This window comes from Ambystoma mexicanum, chromosome 5p (genome assembly GCF_040938575.1).
Source record: "Ambystoma mexicanum isolate Mex_15411 chromosome 5p, UKY_AmexF1_1, whole genome shotgun sequence".
In the NCBI taxonomy this organism is placed as follows: domain Eukaryota; kingdom Metazoa; phylum Chordata; class Amphibia; order Caudata; family Ambystomatidae; genus Ambystoma; species Ambystoma mexicanum.
In genome coordinates this window covers 1,067,845,520-1,067,870,558 of record NC_090930.1, presented here as the reverse complement: position 1 = coordinate 1,067,870,558, position 25,039 = coordinate 1,067,845,520, and positions in this window count along the sequence as shown.

Below are 25,039 nucleotides of genomic sequence, written 5' to 3'. Positions count from 1 at the left end.
AGGCATATGCAGTCACTTTTAAAGTTAAGTTGGCCGCACTGTTGTTTTGGGTGCTAGCACAGCTTCCCACTGTTTTGGGTCAAATACATATGCAGTCACTTTTAAGTTAAATTGGCTGCACCGTCGTTTTGGGCGTTAACACAGCCCCCTACTGTTTTGGGTCTTATTTAGGCTAAATATGGCGGAGCCGTGTATGCACTATGCTGTGGGCATTTCGGACGCCACTGACTGTTACTCTTTATGCTTTTCCTTGTTCATATTAGGGTTCCCAAAGCAAGGACCTATATGTTTAAGGCTCCAATCATTTGGACTTCTTCAGCTCCACTGGAAATTCGATCTATCAGTGGCTTGACAAATCTTGGAAACATTGTAAACCCGAAGGTCAGTACCTGTAGGGTAATGTAGTGAGGTATGTTTCTTGTGGGCGGGGCTTGCTGTGAATCTAGTGATATCTTAAAACTCCACATTTTTTGGCTCCTCAGATGTATATTGATTATCATCTTTAGTCTCGCTTGGGTTGCGTCATCCAAATTATTACGATTTTCGGCACCATATGCGGACCAATTGAGGTGAACATGTACCTCGTTTTTTCTTGTTCGCTTTTTAATGTTTAGATGTGTTGATTTGTAAGAGGCTCAGTCATTTTTATTCTAATGTGTTTTCTTTTGTCTTGTTTTTTTCTCATTTGTTGTTTTATTGTGTTTTACTATGGGTTGATGCTCTTAATAGATTCGAGACCGACAATCAAGCTTTGGAATCAACCAACGTTTCATCTATGAGAACCACTGGGTCATTGATAAATTTTACATGAATTCTAGTACCAGTATGTTTTCAGTTTAAATTTGTACTCCACAGTGCGCCCTGACGAAGGTGACTACTAGCTCATCTGATTGAACCAGATAGATTTCTGTCGCCGAAACTGTAATGACATTTTAACATCTTGTATGTTCAGTTGGCATTTAGCACCTTCTTGCACTAAGCACTTTATTTTGCTTGCAGTAATTCTTTGTGACAGCATCTCCATTATTGAATGAAATTTAACAATACGAGATGGACATGAATGACCACCATTAATATTTGGTCAAGAAATGTGTGAACTAAATTGTCGTTATTTATGTAAACGTGTTTGACACAAGGATTGTTTGTACTAATAAAGATCAATTTTTTTTATTTTAATGTTGATATTTCGCTAATGTATTTTATGCAATTATATAATGTTTTTTGATATATATTAAAATATGAAAATATGAAGTTGTTATGACTGGGCCTCTAATCTGTCCACCTCTATTCCACGATTTGAGTACTTTTAACTAATCTAGTACTTATCCATGTGACCCCATTTCTTGGTTTTCTTGTGGTAGCCTGGCCATGTCATTCCAGAATGTCGTAGAGTGATGTCCATTATTGTGTTGATGTAGTGTAGGATTATGCATTTGATTCATATGAATGTGCCCAAACTGGAAGTGTGATTGCGAGACGGCCACATGGAAAGTGCTCTACTTCCTAATGTCCTCTCATTCCTGTGCCAGTGTTCTATGGCTGCAGGTGTATGGTCTTTCCCTTCTGTAATGGCTTGGCAGGCGAAGAACGGTGGTCTGGAGGGTTGCCCAGAGCATTGCCAGTGGTTAAGATTAATTCTAAACCTTGCAGCCATCACCTCTTTGTTTTTGCTATGTCACCCTGAGTGGGACGGGTATGCCCAGACGTGGGTCCCGTGCCTGCTGGGCCTAGAGACCCAAGCTACTCCTCACTGATGAGCCCCAACAAGGGCGAAACATGTTTGGGGATGCTTGTGGTCTCGTGCAGAAGGGATGTGGCCTAGCAGTCCAGGCTGGACTGCCCCTTTTGGGGTGGGGCCAAGCCTGATTTGCATATGGTCTTTCCCTTCTGTAATGGCTTGGCAGGCGAAGAACGGTGGTCTGGAGGGTTGCCCAGAGCATTGCCAGTGGTTAAGATTAATTCTAAACCTTCCAGCCATCACCTCTTTGTTTTTGCTATGTCACCCTGAGTGGGACGAGTATGCCCAGACGTGGGTCCCGTGCCTGCTGGGCCTAGAGACCCAAGCTACTCCTCACTGATGAGCCCCAACAAGGGCGAAACATGTTTGGGGATGCTTGTGGTCTCGTGCAGAAGGGATGTGGCCTAGCAGTCCAGGCTGGACTGCCCCTTTTGGGGTGGGGCCAAGCCTGATTTGCATATGGTCTTTCCCTTCTGTAATGGCTTGGCAGGCGAAGAACGGTGGTCTGGAGGGTTGCCCGGAGCATTGCCAGTGGTTAAGATTAATTCTAAACCTTCCAGCCATCACCTCTTTGTTTTTGCTATGTCACCCTGAGTGAGACGGGTATGCCCAGACATGGGTCCCGTGCCTGCTGGGCCTAGAGACCCAAGCTACTCCTCACTGATGAGCCCCAACAAGGGCGAAACATGTTTGGGGATGCTTGTGGTCTCGTGCAGAAGGGATGTGGCCTAGCAGTCCAGGCTGGACTGCCCCTTTTGGGGTGGGGCCAAGACTGATTTTCATATGGTCTTTCCCTTCTGTATTGGCTTGGCAGGCGAAGAACGGTGGTCTGGAGGGTTGCCCAGAGCATTGCCAGTGGTTAAGATTAATTCTAAACCTTCCAGCCATCACCTCTTTGTTTTTGCTATGTCACCCTGAGTGGGACGAGTATGCCCAGACGTGGGTCCCTTGCCTGCTGGGCCTAGAGACTCAAGCTACTCCTCACTGATGAGCCCCAACAAGGGCGAAACATGTTTGGGGATGCTTGTGGTCTCGTGCAGAAGGGATGTGGCCTAGCAGGCCAGGCTGGACTGCCCCTTTTGGGGTGGGGCCAAGCCTGATTTGCATATGGTCTTTCCCTTCTGTAATGGCTTGGAAGGCGAAGAACGGTGGTCTGGAGGGTTGCCCCGAGCATTGCCAGTGGTTAAGATTAATTCTAAACCTTCCAGCCATCACCTCTTTGTTTTTGCTATGTCACCGTGAGTGGGACGGGTATGCCCAGACGTGGGTCCCGTGCCTGCTGGGCCTAGAGACCCAAGCTACTCCTCACTAATGAGCCCCAACAAGGACGAAACATGTTTGGGGATGCTTGTGGTCTCGCGCAGAAGGGATGTGGCCTAGCAGTCCAGGCTGGACTGCCCCTTTTGGGGTGGGGCCAAGCCTGATTTGCATATGGTCTTTCCCTTCTGTAATGGCTTGGCAGGCAAAGAACGGTGGTCTGGAGGGTTGCCCAGAGCATTGCCAGTGGTTAAGATTAATTCTAAACCTTCCAGCCATCACCTCTTTGTTTTTGCTATGTCACCCTGAGTGGGACGGGTATGCCCAGACGTGGGTCCCGTGCCTGCTGGGCCTAGAGACCCAAGCTACTCCTCACTGATGAGCCCCAACAAGGGCGAAACATGTTTGGGGATGCTTGTGGTCTCGTGCAGAAGCGATGTGGCCAAGCAGTCCAGGCTGAACTGCCCCTTTTGGGTTGGGGCCAAGCCTGATTTGCATATGGTCTTTCCCTTCTGTAATGGCTTGGCAGGCGAAGAACGGTGGTCTGGAGGGTTGCCCAGAGCATTGCCAGTGGTTAAGATTAATTCTAAACCTTCCAGCCATCACCTCTTTGTTTTTGCTATGCAGGTGTATAAGGGCCACGTGATATGATATGATATGATAGTTTATTTATATAGCGCCTATACACAATGTGTTTCAAAGCGCTTCAAGGCAAGGAAGGGAACAAGGGAAAATACAACGACATTCTTACAGGCCATGAACAGTAAGGATGTGAAATTAACTATCGTACTCGGCCTGATGACATTTCAAATAGTGCAAGTGCTAAAACATAGAAGGGAGGAGGAGAGTGGGAAGGAAATGGAAACAGACAGGCGACTACCGTACTAGGCCTCACAACATTTCTGGTAGAGCTGGACAAAAACAAAAGGTGAGGGAGATGGGTGTAGAAAGGGAGGGGAGGAACAAAACAAGCGACTATCGTACTAGGCCAGACAACGTTTCAGATAGTGCTGGAGGGAGGGGGGAACAGTAAGGGGATGGGGGAGCGACAGATGAGGTTGCTATCATAGTAGGTCCAGGGACAATTCTGATAGAGTAAGTGCATAGAAGAAAGTAAGTGGAGGAGGGGAGGGGATAGGAAAAGGGAGAGGGGAGAGGAGGAGAGAACAGAGAGTAAGCAGTCAAAAAGAGTGGATAAGCAAGAGAGGAGAGCGGATACAATTGCAGAAGTCAGTAGTAACACATAATGTTGCAAGCCAGGATACAAGATGAAGATGGAACAGCATGATTCAGGGCAACCATGAGTACAAGATGCAAAGGAAGTCCAGCATGAGAGCTGAGAAAGGGTGACACACTGTGAATCAATGAAGTCCATAAAAGTAAAATCGAGCATTGACCACAAGACGGTGATGGGGAAACCAGAATGTATCAGGACAGACTCCTGTGTGCAGGAAGGGGGGGTGCACACGGGAACAACACGGGGGGACTAGAGAGGGTGGGATAGCCTGTTTGGACAGAGGGTGTAAACACATGTTGGTGCATGCTTACCTGCTGTTTTAGCAGGGGGTCGGACCCTGGATCCTCCTGGTCCGAACAGGTCCAAACAGCAATAGCACTTTTCTTTGACCGCCCTTTACTTTGGACGGCTGGGCGAGAGATGCCCTTCATCTAAGAGTTAAGAGCAGGAAAGAAGTGGCAGGGCTAAGAAGGTGGGCGGGGCTTAGGCCAGGTGACCTAGATCCACTTACACCTGCTCCCCAGCTGCAAAGGAAAAGAGGCTGGAAGGCTCCTTAAGTAGGGAAAAGAGCGGCAAGCAGGAAAGCACCAGGTGGGCAGGGCTTGCTAAGTGGTGAAAAGGAGTAGCAAGCAGGAAGGCACCAGGTGGGCGGGGCTTGCTAAGTGGTGAAAAGGAGTGGCAAGCAGGAAGGCACCAGGTGGGCGGGGCTTGCTAAGTGGTGCAGACGAGCGGCAACCAGGAAGGCACCAGGTGGGCGGGGCTTAGGCCAGGTGACCTAGTTCCACTTACACCTGCACCCCAGCTGCAAAGGAAAAGAAGCTGGAGGGCTCCTTAAGTAGGGAAAAGAGCGGCAAGCAGGAAGGCACCAGGTGGGCGGGGCTTGCTAAGGGGTGAAAAGGAGTGGCAAGCAGGAAGGCACCAGGTGGGCGGGGCTTGCTAAGTGGTGAAAAGGAGTGGCAACCAGGAAGGCTGCAGGTGGGTGGGGCTTAGGCCAGGTGACCTAGATCCACTTACCCCTGCTCCCCAGCTGCAAAGGCAAAGAGGCTGGAGGGCTCCTTAAGTAGGGAAAAGAGCGGCAAGGCACCATGCTTAGACCCCTTAAGCTCCTCCATTTTGTATACTCTGTCAGTTCCTACTGCTATGATCCAACCCCCCCTTTGGTATTTGTATTTGTATTTGTTTATTTATAACGCGCAGACCATCATGCCCGGGGGCATCAGGGCGCAATTTGTACAACAGTTGCAAGGGCAAACATACAGGCAAGAAGGTTACATCACAAAAATGTAAACAATACCAGTAAATACCAATCATATTAATTACATATATTACATAGTTTACAATGCACTAGGATTAGCTGAGGAAGTATCCTTGTGTGAGCAAAATCGTTAGCAGAATTAGCAGGCCAGAAATGGAGCCAAGGGGGGCAGGCCAGGGAAAATAAGACAGAGGTGTCGGGCATGTCTTAATACTGGTCAAAGCGCCAGGATTTGGTTTTTGTCTTGAAGGTGTTGAAGGAATCTTCGGCTCTGATAGTAGCAGGGAGGGTGTTCCAGAGTTTAGAGGCTAGAACAGGGAAGCTGGTGCCTCCCGCTTTCTGAAGCTTAAACCTGGGGATAGTTAGGCAGTGAGTCTGAGCAGTTCTTAGTGGTCGGGTAGTAGAGTGGCGCGAAAGCCGACTACATAGATAGATCGGGGCCTTGTTGGCTAAGCATTTGTGCGTGAGGGCAAGCGTTTTTAGGGAAATTCTCTGCTTCACCGGTAGCCACTTTAGGCTGGTTCTGGCGTCTGAGATGTGATGGTTGCAAGGGATGTTCAGGGCCGCTCGAATGGCATTGTTCTGGGTAGTTTGGAGTTTGGAAAAGTCCTCTTGGCTGGTGCCTAAGTAAAGAGCACTGCAGTAATCAATTTTTGCCATGATAAGTGTTCTGGCTAGTGTGACACTGTTGGGGGTAGTAAGAAATGGTCTGCAGGCAGAAATAATTTTGCACATGTAGGCGGAGGTAGACCTAACTGCATTTGTTTGTCTCGATAGGGATAGGGTCGAGTCTAGGTAAAAGCCTAATGTTTTGGTGTCTTTCGAGACACGTATGGTATTGCCGTCTATGGAGAACGACTGATAAGACGGCTCGAGTTTGCTCAGGCGTTGTGAGGTACCCAAGATAAGGAGCTCTGTGTTATCGTCGTTCAGACATAGCTGGTGCTGGGCGATCCAAGCTTGGATAACCAAGTAGACGTGATTGAGGGCCTTGGTGTCTGCCAGATAATCACCTGAGATGGGAATGAGTATCTGGGTGTCGTCCGCATAATTGGTGTAGGAGACACCCAGATAATCAAGCACATCAAAGAGTGGTTTCGTAAAGATATTGTAAAGTGTCGGTGACACGCAGGAACCCTGAGGTATGCCGCAATGAATAGGGGAAGGATCCGCCGCTGCAGAGGGTGCAAAGACCCTCATGGATCTGTTGCTCAAGAAGAATTTGATCCAGGCCGCAGCGGACGTTGAGAAGTTGGCAGCCGAGTGGAGGTGTCTGCAAAGGATTTGGTGGTTAACCAAATCAAATGCGGCAGAGAGGTCGAGGAGTAAAAGCATTGCAAGTTTGCCATTGTCCTTTAGTACTTTGATCTGAGTTTTTAGGTCTAGTAGAGCCGTTTCAGTCCCATGTCTGGGCCGAAATCCGGATTGTCGTAGGCCCAACAGATTGTTTGATTCGAGGTAGTTTCGGATCTGCAGTTAAGCTGCGCGGTCCAGTATCTTAAGCAGAAATGGTACTGTGGTGATAGGTCGGAAGTTTGTGGGTATATTTGGGTCTAGAGAAGGTTTTTTTAGTAGCGGGATCACCCAGGCGTCCTTAAGGTTGTCCGGGACAATACCTGTTTTAAAGGAGGAGTTGATGAAGGCTGTGATGAATGAAGCTAAATCATGGGCAGAATCCTTAATGATAGGAGCAGGGCTCGGGTCACCTTGGCAGTTAGACGGTTTGATCCTCAGGATAATGTTTTCCATCTCAGTGACAGTAAGCGGTGAGAAGGTGAAGGGTTTGGTCATAGCAGTGTTGGAGGGGGTGGGCCTGGTAGGGGAGGGCGAGCGGTTCTTGCGCTTCAGGCTGTCTTGCTTTTCTTTGATTTTGGATTGAAGCATAGAGATTTTGTTAAGTAGTGCTGCTTGAATGTTAGCACACCAGTTGCTGTCTTTTGTGCATGTGTCAGGAGGGGAGACTGGGGTTTCGAGCTCTTTTAGGATTCTAAAAAGTTCCTTGGAGTTAGAGTCAGCTTGTAGGATACGGTTGTTGAGCGATTCTTTTTTAGCAGTGATGATGGCATCTTCATAAGTAAGGGAGGCGAGGAGGAAGCCATCTTTGTGTTCATCAGATGGGTGGCTTTTCCAGCGATTTTCCGCACAGCGTTTAGCTTTGCGGAGGATTCTTAGCTGAGGAGTGAACATGAGTTAAGATGTGCTCGTGGTTTGGCCTTCCTAGGTTTGATTTGAGCTATAGTGTCACTAGCCATGAGCATAGTTTGGTTATAGGTATCTGCTAGGGAGGTGGGATCAGAACAAGAGTTAGTTGCCGCATTAAGGGATGGGAGTAACAGAGGGAGGAGTTGTTCCTTTGTTATATTTTTTTTGTTGCGGGTGGGGAGTGCTGGGGCTATTGGCGTTGGAGCTCGCGGGGTAGCTTCGATGTTAAACATTATGATGTGATGGTCAGACCATAAGCATGGGGAGTTGTTGAAGATCTGGATGTTACAGTTGGCGCTGGCTAACCAGTCAATGGTCCTGCCTTTGATATGGGTTGGTTCTTGGATGTACAAGGTAAGGCCTAGGTCTGTGAGAGCATTTTCCAGATCAGTTGCTACAAGATCTTTAGGGTCGCCATGACCTAGATTAAGGTCGCCTAGGATGATTGTTTGCGAGTTGTTTTTCATTTTGTCTAGGAGGAGAGTGGAAATTTCACTGACAAAGGTGGGTGCTGGGCCTGGTGGCCTGTAGATAAGGTGAAGGGTGGCCGTTTGGTTGGGTGTTAGTGCTATTTAGGTCAAGGGAATTTTTATGGATGAAGGCCACGCCACCACCTCTTGTTTGTGTAGAGGAGCGGTCGCAGCGCATGATGCCATAGTCAGGCGGTAATGCCAGGGCTAGAGAGGGGCCAGATGCGGCATGTAGCCAGGTTTCGGATATGGCAATGAAGTCAAGGTCAGCAGTGGTGATAAGGTCGGCTATGTCAAGAGCATGTGCTGTGAGAGATCTAGCATTAATGAGGGCGCCCTTGAATACAGGCAGTTCAACCCCTGTGGTCTTGATTTTGCAGGTAGCGGTGGGCGAGGGTGGAATGTGTGGGGCTTGCTTAGGGGTGTTAGTGCGGGAAGGACGAATGCGGAATCTGGTACCTAGTCTCTTATTCCTGAGAATGAGAGGGCAAGGTTGGTTAGGCGTGGGTTTCCTGGCAAAGTGTTCTAGCCAGAGAGCTGGGTCATTAAGGTATTGGTTAATCTGGTTGCTCAGGTGGTGAGCGCCTGCGATAGTTGCTGAGGGGCTCGTTATGGGGGTCATAGTGGGTCATAGTGGGTGGGTGAAGCTGGGTGGTGTGGGTTTGGGCAGGCCAAATTATCGATCTCAAGGGTGGGGATGGTTGCCTTGGGTAATTGAATGATTAATGCAACGTGTGTGGCTAGGATGTAATGCAGTAGAGGGCGCACACTGACGTACATGATGGAGGTGCTAGTTGCTTGGATGGTACCTGTGAGCTAGTTGGCACGGAAAGGGTTGGATCTCCTGAGTGGGACAGGAGTGACAATGTCAATGGCAATAAGTGCAGATGCTATCGTATGACTAGGAGGCTGGGAACGGCGTTCCAAGATGCAGCAACTAAAGGGGATAACACAGATCAGGTGTGGTCTACGCGCTAATCTATAAGGCATGAACTGGCAGGAGCAAATTGGGCTAAGCACATTTGCTAGGCCAGTGACAAATGTGGGCAAACAATAACAATTTCAATGTGAGGCACAACAAAAGTTAGGCTGAACAAATAACCTGAGGTTAGTATCAGGTATAGGCCTAGCAGGTGAAGGTAGACCAAGGAGGCCTCTAGTAGGCCCTTGCTGACAATTCTGATACCTGTCTAAAGACAAATTGGCCCTCATTACAAGTATGGTGGTGCGGAAATAAGGGTGTCTATAGCAACGTACCGCCACCCTTTCTGGACCGCCACACTGCCTGTTTGCCGGTAGGGGCTTGATCTACCAGCAGGCCAGGCCTGATGGTAATTTTGTCCCATACCGGCAGGCTTTTCACTGAAGCACTGGTACCGTTAGCAATGGTGCTGGTGCTCCAGTGATCCCATTCCCATGGAGTCCTATGGTATTCCATGGGAATGGAGCTTTACCGTTCTGACACAACTTGTCATATCCCGGTGGCAACGGGATATGAGTGGCAGAATCAGTGTTACGGGGTTGGCGGCCACCGACCGCCAGCACTGGTGGGTGGCCAGGACCTCGTAATGAAGGCCATTATCTGCCATAAATGTTTCTTGAAGAAGGATCACGTCATGGCTACATAATTTTCCACATATTTCTTCCGATTTAATTAAGTGGCTAACCATCGAAAATTCCACAAACAATTGATAGAAAAACCCAGTCAGTGAATGGGTGCTGCCCTAATTTGCCCACTGAACGACTGTGGAAGCCATGACCAATCACCAAGGTCACTTTCAAACTTTTTCGGTTGAGCAAGTGTTACAGTGCAGGACCAACTTGGGCCTGCAGAACAACGCAATTTGTAAGCTATACCAAACAAGTCCAGCATTCTCTCTCAAGATGTATAGTTGAGCATCTTATTGGAGTAATTGTAAGTATCGAAGCCTCTTTGCAGCAAGAATGCAGATCTGACCAAACATGAGCCAACTATTACTTCAACCAAATCTAAGTGATTTTCATCACTTGGATTTGCTTCATTGCCTTGATCAATAACATTGATCAAGGCAATATCCCTGGAGACCACTGCTTGCAGACCAGGGATGTCATGAAGTATGTCTAAAAGAAATCTTCTGCGCATAAACACACCATCATTCTGAGAGAAGATAGCCTCCAGCATGAAACTGGGCGGTGTCAAGTCCTCCTCAGTCCCCATTGGGAATGTGAGTGACTGGCGATCCACCGACTTTTGCTTCGACTCTTACAGCCAGACCTCTGGGTATCCATTGTTTAGTATCTCCAATTAGGTTAACTCTCAACACGCAAGAATCCATAGTGGACGACCTTTCCACAAGGCACAATTGTAACTCCTCCGGGTCAGTTTGACATGCAGTGGTGATACAAGATTGCTTTTTTCCAACAATGGTGCTTGTTAATTCAAGTACAATTTTAGTCGAGTGACCGGCAGACACATGTAAACTCAATTCCATATCTGTGTTCAGCAAGCAACTCTGTTTAAGTGTAGTGGCAGAGAAAGGGTGCTTAACTGACTAACCTGTAGATGGTACCTCCCAGTCAGTCGGAATAGGAATGTCCATGTGTTTTTAGGACCCTTTTGTTCTGTCTGATCATTCAGCGAAACATGCTTACTTGGCAGCTGCAAAGGGCTTTCTTCGCTGGCTTCTCTCAGAGTACCACATCGTTTGAATAAAGCAGCAATGTTCACCTTGAAAATAGCTGTTTTTTTCTGGAAGCTTCAGCGGGGTCAGTTGAAAAGCTTAGTGATCTCACGAACTTCAGCACGGAGTTATTGTTAACCTTCTTCGCTTTTTACTTCTTTGTTTTCTATTTTGTTGAGTTGTTTCCTTAATCACTTTTTTCATTTTCTGGTCTTCTTTTGAGGTACCACATTTTCTTTTAGCAGTATCTCTACAGGATCCGTTATCACTATTGACTTCTCCTGGGTCAGTTATTACCCCAAGGGTACCCAGAGTACCCAGCTATATCTTATAATGGCCTCACTATTCCTGCCCTGGTAGATGTATATTGAGGCATGCCTATATATACCCAGGCAGATGGAAGGATCATGTTGAAGACCTTGCGTAGGGCCTGTCACGATTATGATATCAACACTGTGACGTCACGGGCGACCTGGAAGGAGCCTTTGTCAAGGAAATACAGGGATGACAGTACCTTCAGTAGTGGTTGTATGGCAAGTGTTCCCATTGTGGGAGTGGTAAGGGCCCCATCTCACTGACTCACCATCTCGGGTATGGGTGGGAAGCGTTACCTCTGGGTGTCCTCTACATTAGCCAGTGGAAATACGTGTATACTCCTCCTATAAATAATGCCCCTCCTCCTCAGTTGGTGCAGCAGCATGATGTCTACTGGATTGGCCATTTTGGGAATGAGAACCTGTCTCTGTGTTGAGATTTTAAACGGTGTTGGTTAAGACTGGGGTGCACAGTGTGCTTCTTTCATGGGAAAAATCAGTTGCCCCTTTCTGGGCAACTTCCTCCTCGTTGACAAAGGAGCAAATGTTGAAGGGCATTTTTTGGAGCAAATCCAGTGGTCAGGTTTTGGGAATCAGGTTTTTGGTGCGCCTTTACTCACTTTCTGTGGTCTCCCACGTTGCATGATTATTTCTGGTGAATTTGCATGCTTTGCATCCACTTTGCCCAACTTTGGCCCACATTTCTGGCGCATTTCTCGTGCATTTCAAGCTACTTTGCCATTCCTATACCCTAACTAAAACACCTTCCCATGTAATTATGCAGCATTGTCTGGTCGAGACGAGGAACATATTAACTGACATGCATCTATGACTTTTGCATGCACAGGAGCCCATATCTTTGGATTTTAAGTACAAAGAGTACCCTGGTATTGTATCCAGTTCTGGAGAATGTTGTTGCTTGTGGATTTTGATAGTCAAGGTAATCACTCACACTCTAAAAAACAGGGTAGGACCTGTTAAAATTGCATCCTAGTGTCCCACACTATTTATCGCAGAATGTACTCCGTGCAGGGAACTGGTGGCCATATAAAATGTACTAAAATTATCTTTACAGCCTTCTGTGCTGATCACCATTCCTCTTTTCAGGTATGATCCTGTTATGCCCCAAGCTCCTAGGAGGCCTTGGAGTTTGTTCGGACAATGGCTTCATCTAGCATTAGTCATGCATTTAAGGCGACTTCTCTCTTCTTATGCAGGACCACATTTGCATACTCTGTCCTAGCCAATCTGAGCTGCAGCCCCCCTTCCAGCTCTATGTTTGACACACTAACTGCTTTAAGGAGGTTCTGTTTGGCTACCTGGCACTCCACTGGAAACTTCAATGTGAGTCCCAAGGCTTGCTAGCTCTACCCAGCATCATAAAGCACAGCCTAGAGGCAATCACTTAACACTCAAAAGCAACAATAGCCTCCCCTCCTGCATCTGCTCAAATAACTTTCAGTGCAGGGAGAGATTGATAATACAGGTATAGCCCATGGCTCAACTAGGGCCTGGCTAGACAGGGCGGTGTGCTTGGACCCTAAATGAAACCTAGAAATAAAGACACAGACATCAAGGCGTTTAAATAAAATAAAAATACTGTGTAATGTGTGGAGTGTTTATGGTTACTTGGACTGGTCCATCCAGCCTGTGGCAATGAGGGTGCTGAGTGTAAAAGGCGCCCTGCTGGCAGGACAATTAGGGTGCCGAGAAGGATTCAGCACCCTCATTGTCCGTGCAGCAGGACACCTTTCACTTTCGGGACCCTCATTGCCATGTTAATTTGGGTGATGAATGGGAGAGGTGTCCCTCTAGCAGGACAGGGAGGGTGCCTGAGCAGGAGCTCACAGCAAAAAGGTGTCTGTGTCCCACCCTGCTCTGTGCCACTACAGCAGCTCAATCCTGGAGCAGTGCAGGACATAGACATCAATCGGTGCTGTGTGCTCCAGTAGCACAACACCATTGAGCTGATCCGGCTCCAGACACCCCTGAACTTTTGGGCTATCTTGCCTCAACCTGGATGACCTACAGAGCCGCAGCCGGACAGAACAGGAAATGGTGCCTGGGCTTCGCTGTTAGTACTTGCATGTCAGGGGAGTGATTGTAAGGGTAGGAGGGGACAGGAAACAGCTCAATCTCACAGCAGTCCTTAAGTGTGTGGTTTTAGACATGAAGGAGATAGTTAACCGCTTGTACCATTGAAGCAATCACTAGAATAGTGTTATTTGAATGCGTAAAGAAGTGAGATGCCCCCATACAAGCAAGTTTGCGCCTCTCCCAACATTTGAAGGACTAACTCCCCCCCCCCCCACAAAATGTAATCCTAGGAGAACCCCTGGTTTGCTATGCCTTCAGTTCCAGTGCCTGCCGCATTCACTAATCTGACTTCAGAAATAAGTCAGGTCACTTCTTTCTGGAGTTTGAGTGCATTCGACTCCAGAAAGAAATGATCTGACTTCTTTCTGAGGTTGGACTAGTAAATGGGCCCAGGGACATAAGAAAGTAACGTTCTAGTTCCAGCACGCGCACCACTCTGCAACTAGAACATTACGTTCTGTCAGTCCCCTGCCCCACTATGCATGACAGGAAACCAGGAAGCTCTCCTGCTTCTCTGTCTGCGTAGTGGAGGCGGAAGTAGGCTGGCAGGCTGCATTGTGAAGGCCAGGCCTTCTTTCTGGCGAAGACGGAGCAGCACTGGTTACAGGGAAGAAAACATTTTATGTGCATGCGTATGTTTATGTATCCCTGGTGCTGTGCTGTGTGTTTATGATGTATGTGTAGTGGGTGGCTGTTGTGTTACTAGGTGGGTATGTGCGTGTGTTTGTGCTGAGAGTGGAGGAGGAGGAGCACATTTTGGCGAGTGGGGTTGAGGGAGGGTGTGCCATAATGGCATTACCACTTTCCTAATGTGTATCCATGATAAACCAAGCATTGTATGTGTTATTACTTGGCTAGACTGGAATTTGGGGAAGCCAGTCCAGCCCTTTCTTAGTGTGGCATGACTTTTTTTCTAGGCATCCTGTCCGAAACAGAAGCATTGCTGCGTGCTCCTGCTTGGCCTGGCTGCCTGTAGAACAGCAGTGTGGAGAAGGACAAAGATAGCAGTGTGGCCGTATACTCCTGCTCTGCAACCTCCATGCACAATGGGGGGCATAGCAGGAGCACGCTCTGTGTCCCAATCCAGGCTGTTGACTGAACTGCAGGCCCATTAAAGGGGCAGGGCCAGATGCAGAGCAGGAGCACACAGCTCCCTGTCTCACTCTTTTCCGAATGTTGCAGAGAGAGGGTATGGTGTCGGGTCATCATATGGTGGCAGGAACGATTGTATGTAAGCTTAGCATTCATTTTCCAATATGCACTTGGGGGGAGGGGACGTGGCAGGACTTTTTTCATGTCTCACCCCCCACTCTTGAAATGCTGGATACTCCCCTGTACCCAGCCCACCATGGGGCTGGATGGAATGTTGAAAAGAAAACAAAGAACAAGAGCTGCCCTGTCCAGGAATGGGCTGGGCTGGGCAGTGCAGAGGTTTCAAAAAGAAGGAGAAACCATTATTTAGGGTTAATTGGGTGAGCCAATGGACGTCTACAGCATATAGAGATTTGTAGAACTGGATCGCGTGTATGGGGTGAGCCGGCCTCTTTACCGTGGGTCCAGGCTGCGTTTCCGTAACAGCCCCGTCACCCACAGGGCAATGTCATCAATTAGCCCACCGGGGGCCAGACTAAATGGGCCCAATATTTAAAAGGCCTCCGCCCCAGGCCGCGTGTGCATGGGTGGCGGGGTGTGGGAGAAGAAGGCGCGGCCGAAAGGACCCGCAGAGAAGTCCTCCTGGCTCCGTAAAGCACAAATGTAATGCAGTTAAATAGTATTCAGAAAGATGTTTGAGACATATTCATTAATGCAAATAATAACACTGAGTGATCCCAGCAAACACACAATAATGTATGAAAAAAGTCAAAGGACATTTTTTAATAACAATAAAATGCAGTTTAACAGAAAGCAATATATCAATGTCTCAATCAAACACAATAGAAAAATGTAAAAAGCCATAAAAAGCCATGTGTAGACACCCAGCTCAGTTCGGGTACTTTGGACACGCTGTTACTACCCTACAAAACCGTGAATGCACTGAAATTCCATTTACTGACATTTACACAAAACCAGAAAGTGAAAACAATAACTTAAAACAAACGAAATCAAACAACGAATAAACATGAACATTAAAAATAACAGCATTTGATATATACACTATGCTCTAAAGTGTAATATAATCAAATGGTGACATCTGTCTACTGAGTACTGACTGCAACCAGTCTATTTTACAAATGTCTCTGTCAGAATGGAATAGACAAATTACTCTTTGCGGTTATGTATCGGCAACTTAATAGCTTGAGTTTGGGGCTGATGAAAGGGTCCACATTTTGTTGCAAAATGGGCCCAGACTTGTCACCAGGGGGCGCACAGATTTACCTCTGCTCCGTGTGAGCTCCGTCTACAGGTCCTGGAAAGCAGCTTAAGCCCCCGCCAAGGGACACCCCCACCAAAAGAAAACAAGACAATCCAGTTCATAAAGGCGGTCCCCACCACCAGAGAAAAAACCTGACGCAAATCGGCCCAGGACTCGCTGAGATACCGGGTTTGCAGTGTTCCTCAGCGAACTACGCAGCAATCACAGAGCTTGTGGGCATGAGCACGGGCCCTAGCTCGATTTGCACCATGCGGAGAAGTCGGGATTACCCACAACAAAGAGGTGAGCGAGGTGGCTCCGACGTGACACCACGGACGACAATTCCCCTTGAGCTCTCCGTGGTGAAAGGGAGCAGCTTCCCTCCACCGGACATGGTGTGAAAGACAGAGTAACCCGTAAACAAGTTGCAACACCACAGTGAACGTAGTCTGGAGAGGTAAGCCCTCCGCCGCGGCCCAGACCCTCCTTTTATCAAGAAACTGTCTTCCCCCCACCCACGGACAAGCCCAACACTGGACAGCGGGCCTATTGTGGGAAAGCGCGGCTCCTTGTGGCAGGAGCTCGCTCCCAAGGGGTGCCTAGAGAAGCGGAACATCCGCGAACCTTGTAGGGTCTCATGAGCGATGGACGGCGCCCAACATAACCAGGGGCACGAGCATTCCGCTGAATTGCGGCCTCAATCCGGAGCAGACAAGCACACTCCTATATACGTATTGGTGCTCCTCACACCTTGCAGCCTGGCCCACGCGGTGGCTTCTCTCCCCAACAGACACCCCAACCCCATCTGGCACGCCCGCACACGGCAGGATTAAGGATTCGAAGTAACAGGATTCGAATTGACACACACGACGGGTGGGAAAGAAGCGCTCCACAATACAAAAGTCACCACGGCCCTCGAGAGCACAGACACAGACTGGCAAGCACACGCCCTGAATGCTCCTGGGCACTGTGACAGGGAAACAGGAATTCAGGGCCCGGCAACAAGGCACTGAAGGATCCCGTGGTGCTACACTGCTGAGATCACCCTCTAAATACCACGGGCAGAGCTCCTGACTCACGAAATCCTGCAGCATTACCAAATTAGCCTGCACTGCGGACTACATATTGGGGAATACATGTGGGCTGAAATAAGACGCCCGTAAACAACACAAGGGCACCTTGATACGTCGCACATAGGAGTGAGAGAATACTGGAAAGACCCAAAATGTAATCCTTTCCCTGTGCTAGGCATTCTGAGACAGCCTGCAGTCCTGGAATCATTCAGAAGCCGCCTGAGACCACAGTAGGCCCCGCAACAGCGCCCCACTTACTCAGTAGTATTTGTCGATCTACGTGTGGAGGAGCGAAGTGGAGAGGAGGCAGGCACTCAAAACCACCGGTGAGCAAGCAGACACGAGAGGGGGGCACCAATGAAAGACTTTGCATCCCAGGCCCCCACTAACCATTAGAACATGTGAGAAGCCCAAAACAAGCAGCCTGAGGCGGTTAGCACCGCACCCCGTGGAAGATGCATTGAAGCAACTGAGGGGGAGCACTACTGGGTACTAGTAGAACGGAGAGAATAACACCGAGAATTATCCAGCTCCATTAGGAGTGAGTAGAGGGTTGGGCCCCTGTTTAACAGGGTGTGTGCCCTCCTCAAGAATACACTCTCCCACCAAATGTGTACCCACCAACCCTTCTTTGAGAAAAGGCACTCCTCGAGAACCAACAAAGATAACACTCCAAACACCTTAGAGAGTGGATCACTGTAGAAGACTACCCGGAAAAAGTTAAACACTCGCCCCCCCACCAAAGATGACACATTGAGAAGATGCAGCCCGCCCCAGTAACCCAAGCCTCTGCCTGTCATAAAAAAGGTTGGGCCCCCATCCTTGGAGCGTGTGCCCTCTTCTGCACCCAAACTGCTCCTCCCACTTGTCGGGTCTCTGTGGAAGTGAGATCCCACCTGGCTTGGAGTCCGCTGCAGCGCTCTATCCAGTGGACGTATGGACATCAAGGAAAAACTTGCATCATATAGATTTTCCCTACTCCGCACAGACACCGTCATCACCCCAGTCCCAAAAATGACAACCTCAGGGGCACAAACAGCCACAACTAAATCTGACATTGCAAATCTACTGAACGAAATGAAGGGCATGAGAGCCGATATAGGCGGGAAAGTTGATAAAATGATACAGAGAATAGACAAAATGGAGGAGAGACTAGAGGAGGTTGAGAATAACCAATCCTTGCTTGGTACGCTAGAATCCCAAATGGACCAAAGAATTACAGACATTGAAGCCAGGGAAGAAGAATTCTGACTAAAAATTGATGACTTAGAGAACCGCGAATGACAGAACAACATACGCATTTTTGGCATTCCAGAAAAGGAGGAGGAAACTGATTTGGACCTAAAGAGGACACTGCACACATTAATGAAACTCTTGTTCGAAGACGATTCCATAGACAAGCCCAAAATTGACCGCTTACACCGAGCTGGTGGGGCAGCAGGTGGCCCGAAGACGGTTCTGGCGAGGTTCCATAACTATGCAGATAAAGCCAGGGTCCTTGAGAAGGCCAAACACGGTGTGCCGATTTCCCTGGATACAGCAAGGGTCTCAATCTACCAAGATTTGTCCACTCTTACACTGGCTATGAGTAGAAAATGTATTCCACTGACCAAATGGTTGAAGGAGAAAGGGGTCCGATACCGCTGGGGCTATCCCTTCTCGCTGACATAGTACGATAAGACTCAAATCGCAGAGAGATATACAAAGCTGCATGCTGACCTACTGGGCATCCAGGAGGAGGACGCAACCCAAGAAGGGAGAATGGCTGACAACAGAGAATGGCGGATCAAGGGCCCGAAGCCGAGGCGGATACCAGGTTCAAGGAAATTCAGGAGGATGAATGCATCGCTGGACATGGAACACTGAATACACCAGCAAGATTCTCTTATACCTCCATGCCGGATGCTTGGCCCGGCGGGAGGGTCGCTCACTCCGGCTCACCAATCAGCACAAACAAAACAACACAGTCCGCAAACACACAGAGTAAATCTAAAATAGCATTACGGGGCCCTGGGCGCCCTGAGCGGTGAGACTGCTACACGCTGCTTCCGGCTTACAGAACAATGGACGACACCCTTGATCCAGACAGGGGACACCAGACTAGGTGCTCCTGGGTAATAGGAGTGCATGCTCCGCAGTTGGAAGAATGCCGACAACAGGTGGTTGCAGACATGTGGGCCGTCTTTCAGAGAACATGTTTCTGAGAATGGGGCGAGCTTGCCCACACCGTAACTCGCGAAACTGATGGTGAGGCTTTCTCTAGCAGACTCAGCTGACTCTGAGACTGCTGATTGAATTGGTTTTCTTTTACAAGTGAATGGAGGGGGGTACAGGGGGGATAGTTTAGGAATAAGGGGGGCTAAGGTTAAGTTTAAGGATATGGGTTGCGACCGGAGGACATACGGTCTCAACTGGTGGTCCGAGAATGGCCAGGTGCGGATGACCCAGCTGGATCGGATGCCGACAGGGGTGGGGGTGGCAAGTTTAGGGGGTAAGAGGGAACCGGAACAAGCCTGCTTAATGTGATGCCATGGGCAAAGAACAACATTGAAAGCTCTAGCGTCATGTGCCCACTTTGTGAAAGCGACATGCAAAAAGTAGGAAATGGCGGCAACATCTGAACTTTCTGGGATAGGTCCCCTCAGAATGGGCGCGCTCAATGTAAAGGGCTTGAACTCACCCACAAAGTGATCGCTGGTCTGCAGAGAATTTAAGAGAGCACGGCTTGATGTGCTCTTTCTTCAAGAGACCAAGTATATGGGTGGCGAAGAGCACAAGGTCCTTCACCCTAGACTGGGGGTGGAATACTGGGTTCGGGCCCTCTGCGGAAGGCAGCGGTGGGTATTTTGGTGAGGAAAGGGTTGACTATGGAAAAGATCAAGGTATGGGTGGATACGGAAGGGAGGTCACTTGTAGTGGTGGGAAAGATACATAATAGAACGTTCACACTAGCGACACTCTATGCTCCAAATGTGGGGCAAGCCAGATTCTTACAGCATCTAATCCCAAAGATAATGTTAGACGCCACGGGCCACGTGATCCTGGGGGGGGCCTTAATTGTTGGGCAGACCCCATGTTGGTCAGAAAGGCTGGCAATCCAGAATCACACGGGCCTGTAGACAGTGGCAGAGCAGAGTTGCGGCAGATGATGGGGACATATGGGCTGCAGGACATCTGGCGAACACTACACCCAAACGAGATAGGCTATACTTTTTTACTCAGCCCCACACTCCACGTTCACCAGGATAGACTATTTGTACATCTCCGGGGCGAGGGAAGCTGCGACTGCGTCCGAGATAATGCCTATCTCATGGTCAGACCATGACATGGTCACATGGTCACCGCAAATGGTCACATGGTCACACAGATGAGCAAAATGGCGCTATAATGAAACTCTCTGGAAGGATCATATTTTCTTTGAGGAGGTGAAGTAAGGGATAGAGGAATATTTTGAGCTCAATGATACGGGGGAGCTACCCAAGAGGGTGGTGTGGGAGGCCGGGAAGGCGACATGGAGGGGACTGCTGATTAGAGAAGGAGCGGAGAAGAAGAGAGAGAGGGCCCTCATAGAAACTGAGTTAAGGAAGAGGACTGCACAATTAAATACCGCCGCTCGAGACTCCTTAGAGGAGCGAGTGGAAAAGGTGGCCGAGGCCAGGCAGAAAAGAGAGGAACTTAGGCTCTTAGAGGAGGGAGAGGTTGTTCGCAAACTCCAATTTCTTAAACAAAAACATTATGAAAGAGGGACAAGGCAGACGCCCTGCTTGCTGCTAGACTGAGAGGCCAACAGGTAGAAAGATTGATTGCCACCATAGAGGGGGGAGGTGAGGTCTTAACAACACACCCGAAAGAAATTCCAGAAGTCTTCGAAAAATTCTATGAGAAGCTATACAAATCTGAAAGAGTGCAGGAATTAGCAGAAATACAACAATATTTGCAGGGGGTGGACATGCCACGGCTCTCCCATGAGGATATAGACATATTAGATGTACCGATTACGAGTGATGAGATTGAGAGAGCGATAAAGAGGCTACCTCTAGGGAAAGAACCTGTTAACAACGGATATACAGTGGGCTCCTATAAGACATTTATATCATCTCTCATCCCTTTTATGGTGGATTTATTCAACAATATCCTTCAGATCTGTGTAGCCCCTTCCTCCTTCTCAGAGGCACTCATCACTGTAATCCCCAAGCAGGGCAGAGACCCCAAGCAATGTGGGTCATACTACCCGATCTCCCTACTCAACTTCGACGCCAAAATGTATACACAAGTACTGGCAGCCAGACTCGCGGTCCATATGCCCCAATTAATACACTCCGACCAGGTCGGATTCATTTTAGGTAGACAAGGGGGCGACACTATGCGCAAAATGCTCCATCTAATCCACAAGTCCAAAAAAATGATGGGAGACCCTGCTCCTCTGTCAGTGGACGCAGAAAAAGCGTTTGATAGAGTGGAGTGGGATTTCTTAGAGGCAGTACTTGAAAACGTGGGACTAGAACCCACGTTTAGAAAAGGGGTTAAAGCCATATACACACCTCCTAAGGCATCAGTAGTTGCCAACTCCGAGTTCTGAAGCTGGTTTCACCTGGAAAGAGGTACGAGACAGGGCTGCCCCTTCTCGGCAATACTGTGTGTACTCTCCCTAGAACCTCTTGCCCAGACGCTTAGAATGGATCAGCGAGTCCAGGGCTTACAGGTGAAAGGGAACGAATATAAGATCACCCTATATGCTGATGATATCCTCCTGCCTATACAGAACCCCTTGACATCGGTCCCAAGTGCTATACAGCAAATCGAGACTTATGGGGCACTCTCGGGCTTTAAAATCAATAGGTCCAAATCAATACTGTTCCCATTACAGGTCACCACCTCGGAAACTGACAAACAGATTGCCCACTCTCAGCCTCGAAATAGGCGGCACCACACTCTGCTACCTAGGGATAAACCTAACAAGGGAACTGGAGACCCTATATGAAGCCAATTACCCTGGTCTTCTGGCTAGCTTTCACGCTGACCTACATAAATGGCAGAACCTTACGATCTCGTAGAACGGGAGACCTAACGCGGTTACGGTGGTCTGCCTCCCGAGATTCCTATATCCAGTTCAAATGCTCCTGATACAGCTCCCAGAAGCATTCCATAGAGAAACCAAGAGGGCCATTCTAAGATTCCTGTGGCAGGGGAAGAAAACAAGAATAGCCTACGAGACACTTATCTTACCCAAGGAAAAGGGAGGAGTAGGTCGCCCAGACCTTAAGAAATACTACCAAGCAGTCCAATTGAGGCTTATGGTCCCCCATCTGAGAGGGCAGACTGATTTACAATGGGTGCACCTTGATAACCATAACTTGGCACCATCCACTGCCGCGCAATGGCTTTGGGTCCCGAAAGATAAATTGCTCAGGAGGCTCCGAAGTCAACCAATACTGGGCACGTTATGGGTGGTCTGGAGAGAAGGGGCAGACATTCATGGTATAACCACGTGGCCATCCCCCTGAGCCATATATGGGCACCGGGTGTCTGAGAGGAAATCCCTAAACTCAACCGATTCCAGACTTGGTTCGAATCAGGCCTCGAAAGGGTAGGACAACTCTGGAGGAGGGGTAGTTTTCTTACAATAACCAAACTCGAGGAGTCTTTGGGAATACACCCGATATCCGTCTTCTCCTTCTTACAGCTTAAATGGCTTCTCACGAGGGGTGAATGGAAAGAGAAGATACAGAGAAGCCTCACACCCTCTGAAAAACTGTTGGACATTACCACAGAAACCAAACGTTTGATTTCCGCCACGTACAAAGTGGGGATAGAAGCAGGGAAGGGATCCACTGCCCACCTTAGAGAAAGATGGAAATGAGATTTGAATATCGAACTGGAACCTGACCTGTGGAAGAGGATTTGCAAAGCTGCCCAAAACAAACTGCACGCCATTAAACTCCTTCACGGGTGGCAGTATGGACCTGATAGTCTATCCAAAATGTTCCAAACACCAAGTCCCTTGTGCTGGTGCCAATGTGGTGAAAAAGCGAATTACTGGCATATGTGGTGTGGGTGCCCCGAGTGAAAGTGTACTGGGATGAGGTCTTAGGCTGGATCAAACAGGTTGACAGGATTGTCCGTGATGCAACACCCCTGTTAACCCTATTTGGCTTGTAAGAATGCAAAGGTGAAATTACTAGACTAACAGGGATAGCACCCCCACTTCTTTTGGCGGCAAGGGCCTGTCTAGTGATTAACTGGAAATCTGGAACCACCCCTAGCAAGAAAGATTGGGTTAGGGCCGTCACAAACATATGTGTGATGGAAAGGATTACAGCATCCCTTCATGGGAGGACTGCACAATATGAAACGATGTGGAACGATTTTGTAAATGAGTACATTGCTAACCTTACACGGGGAACATTGGACGGTGAGTGAAAATTGTATGTACCACATGTGTTGCATCATGAACATCAGGGAGGAACGACAGAGGGAGGACAACCGCCTGAGGGCCTTTACAGAATCACTGCCAGTACCACCTCCATTGAATAACTACACTATCTTGACTTACAATGTGATCACTGAAAACCATGCACGCGAGTATTAGGAACATGGACAAAGGCAAAACTCATCAGTGAGAGAGGACATTGTTCCGAGGGGAGGAGGAATGGAGGGGGGTGGGGCAAACAAAATGTTTAGATCACAGTTATAAGTTGTTAGGCCACAGGGATGGGAATGGGGGTAAGTAGAATACCACTTCCCATATGTTTAAACTGTTCTGATTATGTGGATCACTATGTTTTTCAAAAACAATAAAAGCAGGTTAAAAAAAAAAGAAAAATGTGCCCGGCCCTCCTCGGGACAAAGAAAGGACAGATGTGGGCAGCAAACAGAAGTGCAGGAAACAATGTAGGTCATCTGTGGTTCCCAGCAAAATGAAATGCTGCTGATGAGGGCCCAAAATGTTCAGATTATTGCAAGGAATGTGTGGTTTCAGCCTGTAATGTTAATTTGATCCCACCATCTGGTCCGAAACTGCGGGTAAGCAAACCGGTGCAGAATGTGTGCCAGGGGACGCCCTATAGGTTATGGGGTGTGGCCTTGCGTGCACACAAGCTTGTAAAAGACTCTGTGTTTCTGATGACAGCAATACGCAAAAGTAGAGAGCCGGCACTGTTGGGCTCGAGCAGCTGATGATATGCATATGCCAGACAGCCTGGGAGGGGAAGGAGTGGTGAAGGAAAGTCCCAGGCTGAAGAGAGAGGCTGGTGAAGTCCTGGACTGCCTGAGAAAAGTCCTGAACTGCCACAATGGAGGATCAGTGGTCTGTCCTCTGCATCCCCTTGAGGTAGAGAAGAGAGGGGGCGGGCCTTGAGTGCAGCATAGGCGTGGCAGTCAATAAAGGCGGATCCTCATGGGAATGGGGACACCGCCTGGAGCATAAATGGCACCGGGGCGCAGCAGTTATCATCTGTTGCCCCACCACCCCAGGGCCTGGGGCCACCCAGAATATAATAAAAGTGCTGTTACATCGGGCTGCCCCTTCAGGGCAAATGCAAATGGGCTGCCAAAGAGCACATGATGTGCTGCGGGGCGGTGGTGAGCATGGCAGGCGCCCTACCCCTGGTTTATTTGCTGGCCAGAAGATCACAACCGACCGCAGGAATGACAATGACCGCAGGTGGCCCCTACCCACCTAGTGACTTTGTGGTGGCTGTGTGGCTGTACTGTGGGGAAGTGCCAGCCCATGTGATCGAAGGTAAACCATCAACTAGAAAATGACTGTAGTCAGCCGCATTTTCCAGCTAGGACAGACTCCTCACCCGACAAAACAGCTCCCCAAAGGTACTAAAAAGGGGTGGCTGACTTCAGCAGTCACCCTTATGTGAAATAATGTATTATAGGTTCTCTGTGTCATTGTTTGGGTTCACTGTGATTTTATTGCAGAAATAACAGTGACGTAGAATTACAAAGTATATTAAATATTGCATGAAAAAATACTGAAATGCCTCTTGCCCTCCCTTACCTCTCCTACTCCTAAGCTCTCCTTGTCTCCCTCCCCTTTATCCCAATTTTAACCTAAATCTATTTTTGTTACACCTCAAACCCACCCCTATCATGACATTTTCTTTTCTTCATTCCAATATTTTTTCTGCTTTTTGGTATTTTTTACCCATTCTGTTATTTCTTGCAATATTTTTTCATTTGTGTAAATTCATTCTTCATTATTTCCTGCAATATTATCACTGGATACCATTGTTTGTTCTGTGTATATATAAATGTATTTTTAAGTGTATGTCCATAGTTAAACATTGCATAGTGCATCGAAGTAGTTAAGTGGGGTGACTGATATTAGTTAAGTAGGGGGTTAGTTATAGAAATGTTTATATAGGTGTGTAGA